This window comes from Cupressus sempervirens, chromosome 1, assembly GCF_028749045.1.
Source record: "Cupressus sempervirens isolate cs-2001-9-10 chromosome 1, ASM2874904v1, whole genome shotgun sequence".
In the NCBI taxonomy this organism is placed as follows: domain Eukaryota; kingdom Viridiplantae; phylum Streptophyta; class Pinopsida; order Cupressales; family Cupressaceae; genus Cupressus; species Cupressus sempervirens.
In genome coordinates, this window is record NC_143118.1 from 727,928,953 (window position 1) to 727,937,427 (window position 8,475).

At 32.4% G+C, this 8,475-nt stretch overlaps 1 pseudogene; it reads right to left on the reverse strand.

Annotated features, from left to right (window-relative positions):
- Positions 1-536: 536 nt before the first annotated feature.
- On the reverse strand, positions 537-3,706 carry LOC149579998 (26S proteasome non-ATPase regulatory subunit 11 homolog pseudogene; annotated as a pseudogene).
- Between the last annotated feature and the right edge of the window lie 4,769 nt (positions 3,707-8,475).

Below are 8,475 nucleotides of genomic sequence, written 5' to 3' on the forward strand. Positions count from 1 at the left end.
GGAATAGAAGATTGGTGAAATTATTTGATCCATTGGCAGTAGGGAAATACTGAGGTTGAAGAAATAATCAAAATAGTGATTGAAAAATTATTTGCTCCATTGACAACAGAGAAAAAATGTGGTTGAAGAAACTTGCAAAACAATGGTCACAGGTAAGGGTTTTCAATTGAGAATGATCATAGATTCTTATACTTTTTTAATGGAAAGAAATAGTGCACTACTTGTCCTTTTTATCTATATATGCTCTTAGTTAATAAATGAATTTTATTAGTGTTCTCTCTTTTGAAGGAACATTGTCTAGTTGTGTGGAATATACACAAATTAGCATGACGAGATATATGGTAGGCATGCTAGCACAAATACTGCAACTATTCCCATTCTTGACAAATTTTTTTTAATAATATCTTAGCAAATTAAATTAAACAAATAGAAAATAAGTAAAAAAAATTCTTCATTTCTTCAAAAAATTTACAGAGAGGACAATATGATAGATGATGGAGGTAATCCTAGATAAAACGAATGCACATTGTTTATTATCAGTTTAGAATGATTAGTGATAGGAAGGAAAGATTGTATTGTGCTGATTTTTGTTTTCCATTCCACAAAATGCTAATATCTTTGTTAATAATGGGGTCTTCTTCTAGTTGTGCTTGATTTTTCCTAAGTTCCACTTCAAAGTCCTTAAAGGATAGCTTTGTATGTGCATCTGCAAAAACCTTTATGGCATCAAATTCCACTCCCATGTAGTTCAACCTAACTTTTGAAGAAATGAGGCCTAAAATCAAAGAAAGTGTCAATGACATTCATTTTCCAATTAGTTGTTATAGTACTATAGAAAAATCAATAGGAAACAAAGACTATTTTCCAAAAGTAAATGAAGGGTTGCCTCAATCTATAAACAAATTTTCTTGTTATTAAGGGAGGGAATGATTTCATCAATATTTCATATAAATATATATAGTCTTAAGAAAACTAAAAATGATCCTCTACCTACAACATCATCTACCTAGTGAACCATGATCTTACACAGAAGCATATAATTCAAATTGAACACTGCACAAGGATCCTCAAGTACAATAATTTCCTCAAATGCCTAAAAAAACTAACTAAAAGCTATCTTAAAATCCATCTCCTTAGCATGAAGAATTATACTTTGGAGATTAATAGTCCCTTGTTGTATAGGAGGAACGTAAATAGCATTGGTAGCTGTCTGTGTTGTTGTTGAGGAAGTCTTAGCCTTTGGAAGTTTTCTCAAAGAGAAATTAAGTTTTCATTTGAATAAGTCAATATCCCAAAGTAGCAACTTGTCATCCAGCCTCCAAGCCTCATTTACAAGACTACAAAGGAGGGCCAAAGAATCTTGGTATTTTTTTTATTCCATTAGCAAAGAAGCCATCCTTGCTTCAATCCTTTGCATAAAGAATGTACACTTCTTTGCATGGGTCTACTCAACCATTTCCCTACAAAAAGAAATATGAAGTTGTGAAGTCACTAGAATTTTTGCAATTCCATCAAGTATACCTTTGATGATTTTTGTGGTTTTGGCTTTTGGATTGTGCAAAAAGAGAGATTGTAGAACTAGGAGGAAGCTCTTAAGTTCTTCACCTATCTTCTCCTAGTAAGTTTTTGTAATAGAAGACAACAACTAAGGAGAAGAAATACAAAAATTGACAAATTTGTACATCAAAGAGGGAAATTTTGATTAAAGATATCATATATCACATGTAATATTTCAATTTTTTTCCTATAGTATATATCAAGTTACATCTTTTTTTTTTAAAAGACAAAAATAACATTGAAGTGATATTCTTTTTGGAAAATTCCTACAAGTGAAAAAAAAATAGCGACTAATGATTTTATTTACATTTCATTAGTAACCAATAGTTCAAATCATACTTTGCATGACAGTACGAGGAATTTATGCCTTGCAATTACAACATAATGTAATCTCTTAATAGGTAGAATAATCTCACCTAACATCTTAGATAAGTTAACAAATTCCATCTAGAATACATTGGAATGAAAAGGAATTTGAGGCTATTAGGAGGATAAGTGGCTAAGTTTTCCAATTAGGATAGTTGAATCTATAGCTAGAAAGTCAATTCCTTTTAGGCTAGTTAACATTGTTCAAATTTTAAGAAATTAATCATTATAGTTTCTAGCCTACTACCTACTTGAGAGAGAGGATCACACATTAGTTGGTTGAGTTCTACACTCATTCAGGGTATCGCAACCTAGGATGGTGGATTCCATGTTTAAAATAGTGTAATTAGCTCTGGGAGGAAATGAAAAATAATACTTTAGAAGATTTAGAAAGAAAAAACTCATTTTCTGATGCTTCTCTACCAGCTTTAACACTTTTGTTGAAAACCTATGGCATGTCTAATTATTCTTATGGAGATGAAAAAACATTATAAAATCAAAGCTACACAGTGACTACATTATTTTTCAAAGGAAGGCAATAGAAGGGTTGTGTATCATATCTAAAATCATCAAAACATGCAATTTTCATATTGTAGATTTCTTTGGGGCTTCAAAGAAACCCATTTGTGTGCTAAGTACACACAATGAGTTGTATTAGACCAACACTATAATTTTCTATTGATTGTATATGTAGTAAAAAATTTCCTATATTGATAAGTAGTAGATATTTTCCACATAAGTTCAATTGTGATATTCCTAACAAGATTTAATTACGTAGCTTTGAGTCAAACTCATTGACCTAGGTTTCATGAACAATGGTTCATTAGATTTCCTATCTCATGAGAATACATGAATTACTTATAGTCATTGCATCCAAGTGACTCTCACAAAGTTGATGAATTGGACCTTCTAAGTGATCACCCATCCTGACACTACTCCAAATCAAGAGCTTTTTCTAAATGGTTAAGTCTACTTAGTTTGTAAACCCATTTTCAAAACCTTCACCAATTATTATGTAGTATTCTTGATGAATCATTCATTATAGAGTCCTTTTATTCTTTGAACCAATAATGGAGGCTCCCTTTCACTCAAAATTTAAAAATACTTTCAATTGTGCTAGATAAATAAAAATGAGAGACTTAAACTTGTGAAAGCTTGACCAGTGAGAGTTATGATAGTGATATGATATGATAATTCTTCTTTCAAGTATACAATTGTAGGTCCTTTCAATTTTCAAATTTGTTCTCTTTTCTCTCAATTTTGATTCATTCTTTCTATAAGCTTATCTGACCAATAAAATTCTCTTTAGGTTCCTTTACTTGCTTTAATATGGTAAATCATATTAAACACCATGCATTATTTCAAAAATTGAACTCCCTGACGAGGGTGAATGCATTCTTAAAGATTACTAAAATTATTTTCTTCATTATTGCTTGGTAAGTTGTGAAGGAATATTATTAATGGAATTTGTGGAATCTTTATTATTAAACTATAAATTCTTGTTCAATCATTACCTATTCTTATATTTTAGTCAATAAGGATATTACCTAGATGAAACCCAACCTAAACCATCACGCCATCACAAAAAAATGGTCTGATAGACGAGCTTCTCTTGCCTACACACCCAAAATGCTAGAAAATTTCTTGTATGAATGGCCATTGGAGCAACCCATCTATTATGTGACCTACTATGGAGCTACTATGGTGGGTTTTCTTGCATCTGTGCAAAATATTGGAGAAATAGGCCACCAAGTACCCTGCTTTAGACCTGCTTGAGACGCATAGATGCTTTCTATGAATTATCAACTACAAATTACCACCTTGTATGGATATATGAAGAAATGAGTGAGGTATATTTTTACCACACTCACATTTACAACAACAAAATTGAGGTTAGATCACCTAACAAAGAAATTGTAAACTTTTTTAGTGTCATTGTTCTTCCAATTTGTTCTTTTCAAATCTTGTTTCTTTAGTGTGGGTAGACAATAAAGTATAAACAATAGGAATATAGGTGTGAGTTTGACCTAAAATATTACATGGTTCTCTTCATATTTCTCTATTCACTGTTCATCTTTGTGTTCAAGTGAATTATATATCTCAAAATGATATATGGACTACATGGATAACTAGATAAAAACATAAAGAAAAAAAACCCAGATCTCAGCTCTACTCTACAACAACAAATGAAAGTAGCATGAAATTGTAGTCTTTCCAATATTTAATTAATATTTTTTTTCATAGATTTTTAGTCATCTCCTAGCCATCAAGTCATAAAATAATGGGTACATTTATTTAAAATTTTATTTTCATCAACAATCTTAAGTTCATAAACAAGTTCTTTTTTTAAGGAAAATGGTATTCTTAGATTGGGGATATTTCATATATGTGGGTCTTATGATCCTTAAAGCACCTTTTCTTTATGTGCCCTTCTACCATAACTATTTGGAATTATTTTGTGCTCTTTTTTGCCAAACAGGTTGGGGCTCAATCCACATCTTAGTGCGATGTTTTGTTTGGTTTCTTTGATAACTATCATTAAGACAAATAATTAGTTCAAGAATGATTGGTTCCTATCTACAAAAATTTAATCATTTTTATGGCCTAATAGGAAAATGCAGGTTTTCTATGAGAAGGATTGGGAAGTTGTTAATTTCTATGACAGACATCAATGTCCATAAAGATTGGGTAAAAATTAACCTATTTAGAATAATATTAAAATAAAATTGTATATCCTTCTTTCTTGAGAACTTGGTTTGAATCTAAACCCCAATCTATAGACATTCCATAAGCTACTTGTGTGGATTTATCAGTGTGTGATACCAAGTGTGCCATTATTTATCATTTGGTCTACAAAGGTGAATTTAGAGGTATTGGTGTAGTTGTGGCAAGTTTTGATGGTGCAATAAACATATATGATCTTGATAATTTGGATAAGATCATTGTGTTGAATTCCAAAACATTGGGTCAGTAATTGCCCCAAGTATGCTATAGTCATCACTTAGAAAATCCATACAATCATTGAAGTCGAGGAATTGGAAAAGAAACATAAGAAGGAATATCCATCCAATATGTTTTCTTTCTTCCTTGTTATATATTCCAATGTTTTTTCTTTAATTGGTTTGCTATATATGTTGATAATTTATGAAAATGTTCATAATTTTCACTAATGAAATTTCCATGTTACAAGTTTCAATATTGTTGGTTGTTGTCAACATGTCATTAGCATTGGGTGGGCTATGCTATGTACATCAATATTATAAGAACAATCTTTCTAGAAGTGACTTGTCTAAATATTTTCATCACACTTCTCTTGGAACAACATTAAATGATGAACACCTTAATATTTTGGACATAAAGCTTGCATCACAAGATTCTGGTAGATCAGTTGATGGAAGTTGGAAAAAAATGAGCTATCTTTCTAATTTATCACAAATTATATTTAATCATTAAACTAAATAAATTATAACAACTATCTTCCAAAAACATGGAGTCTTACAAAAGATCTTGAAGGCCTAATATGACCTATCACTTACCAAGCACATGGTCATCTCTTTCAACTATAGGTCCCTCACTCCAAGCCATTGGGAGGATATGTTATAATTTTTGGCATTAAGTTAATAATACCATTAGTGACAACACTTATCTGTATCAATATAGCTACCGAGCTCATCACTCAGTCTACAATGTATACCGAGCATTCAGTGGTTACCTTGTACATTCATCACTTAAGCAGTTCACATTGAGCATTCTAGTGTTAACCGAGCTTCGCAGTTCACACCGAGCATTCTAGTGTTAACCGAGCTTTGTAGTTCACACCGAGCATTCTAGTGTTAACTAAGCTTCATAATTAACACTGAGCATTCTAGTGTTAATCAAGCTTCGTAGTTCAGACCAAGCATTCTAGTGTTTACTGAATGATGGAAGCACAATGCCTACCGAGTGATGCCAGTGCAGTGTTTAACGATAATGAAAGTATAATGTTTACCGAGTGAAAGAAAGGTAAACAAAGGATTAAGTTTTTACTGAGTGACACTACATCTACTGAGTCACCTGTGGTTACCAAGTTTAGAACTACATCAAAGTGATTAGTATGGACCAAGCCTTCAGTTCTACCAAGTGCATGATGATACTGAGTAATATAGTGGATTCCGAGTATTAGGTCACCGAATCAGTTGAGTGAACTCGAGTTATTTTCTATTGGGCTGACTCAGTAATGTTTTGTTCACTTATGTTTTGGCCAACTTTGCAATTTTAATTATTAGAATGGTATATATATGTAATGTATTATATCATTTGCAAGTAAGAAGTTATGGATGTATGAAAAAGACTGACATGTAATGTTTTGAGAAGAATGAAAGTGAATCAGTAGTAGAGCAGAGTATTTAGAAAGGTCTACAAGGAGCAATAATGATTCATCAGTCACAAGAGGTGATATATACTTCAAGGATCTAATCAGCAAATCAAGTTTTGTAAGTAGATCCATTGTTTCATCCTAATAGGTGAATCAGTTTTGTAAATCCTTTAACACGGTAGACTTAAAAGTCTTTGTATAAATCTCCTAATAGAGTGTATACTTTAGTGTATGTTTGCAAATCCTCTAACAAGGTGGACCTAGCAGTCCTTTGTGCTCCTAACAGGGCAGGTCACCAAAAGTGGTCAATGTAAGCCTAAATAGGCCAACTTCATACTGCAGTAATGAAGTTTTGTGGGTATCATCCCCACCCCAATTTTACTTTCTATTTGGAAGGTTTATGAGTTACCAAATCTCTGTGTACATGTGTAATGAATGTTTGATCTTTTATTTATGTAGTAGATTTGGTGAATAAATGGTGAATAATATTTATGGTTAAAGTGCCAAAAATGTTTTAAAATTTTGAAGTTATTGATTCACCCCTCCCCTCTAAGTAACCTATCATATCTTGAATATTTCCAACAATTGGTATCAGAGCTTTGTGGTTCTCAAGATAAAGTTTGATAGCTTGAGCAAAGATCAAGGACAATGGAGATATTTAGACTTGACAAAGCTATTGAAAATGAAAAGCTAGATCTGGAATTGGCCATGGCTCAACTCAAAGAAACAAAAGAGAATCTATCTCAATCCTTGAAGAGAAGGAAGGAACTTGCAAGACAAATGAATGACCATCAATATGTTGAAGAAAAGATTGAAGACCTTTCACCACCAGGCAGTTTAGATGAAGCTAGTGAGGCAATCAAGGAACTCCTAGAAAAGAATGGTTCTCTACAGGAAGAAGTAAGACAGCTTAAAAGAGAACAAGAAATCCAATCAATCAGGCTATGTGAAGTTTTGGAATAGAGAAACAAGGCAACTGAAGACTTACAGACAAGAAATAATAAATTTAATCAGCATGAAGATCTTGTGGATAAACTATCTAATGCAAATGAAGAAATCATGAATCTAAGATCTGAAAATGAAAGCATGAAGAATGACTTGATCAATGAAAGAAAAATCAATGAAAGCTTAAAAAGTGACTTAAGATTTGAAAGAAAAATGAATAAAAGTTTGGAAAATGACTTGATCATTGAAAAGAAAATGAATGAGAGAATGAGGAAATCTCAAACAGACATGACCCAATTAAATCAACAAAGTGAGCAGAATCTTCATAGACAAAAAGGTAAAGCTGGACTTGGTTACAAGGAAGAAGGTGAAACCTCCAAAAAGTGTGCCCAAAGAAATCAAACACCTACTTCCAATCACTGTGGAAAGCTAGGTCATACATCAAACAAGTGTTGGAGCAATGGAAAAGGTAAATTTAATGGTAAATGCTAAAATTGCAATCAACATGGTCATAAAGCTAATGAATGCAAGGAAAAACCAAAATTTGAAGGCAATTATCCCAAATGCAAGTAACATGGTCACAAGGCATTCCAATGCAGATCTAAATGATTCAATCTAGCTGAACAACTTGTCAAGGCAATCTTTGGTTGGGACTACAATACCTGGTGTAGATGTCATTATTGTGGAGAATATGGACACATTGGCAAAGACTACTCAAGGCATCACTTGAGGAAAAGGGACACAATAGTAAGATGTTCTACATGCATTGAACTCGGTCATATAGCTAAAAACTGCATGAATATAGGAAGAGTTGAAGATGAAAAGAAAGCTAAAGCTGAAAACGTTTGAAAAAAAATGAGGCAATAGTGGATTCCAAAATCTACCGAGCAAGATAATTCAAGTGATGGCAATTTCACTCAAGAAGTGGGTGACTCCATCATTTCCAATTAGATTCATAAAGCATCTAGAACTATATCATCAAGCTATATCCAAAGAAATTCCAAATATAAGAAAGAAAAATGATCAAGTTAGTATTCCAGATACACAAAGATCAAAGAAAGCATATCTTTTTCCAAGTTGCATCTACTAAGGAAAGTTGGTTGAAGACCTTACTGAGCTAGGTAAAGAATTACTAAAAGTTTGATTCAGTCACTGAGTTGCAAGCTTTTACTGAGAAAATGAATGATAGTCTGTCAAACACTCTGTCATCTCATCTACCTTTGTACCAAGAATTTATGACAAAAATTTTGTCA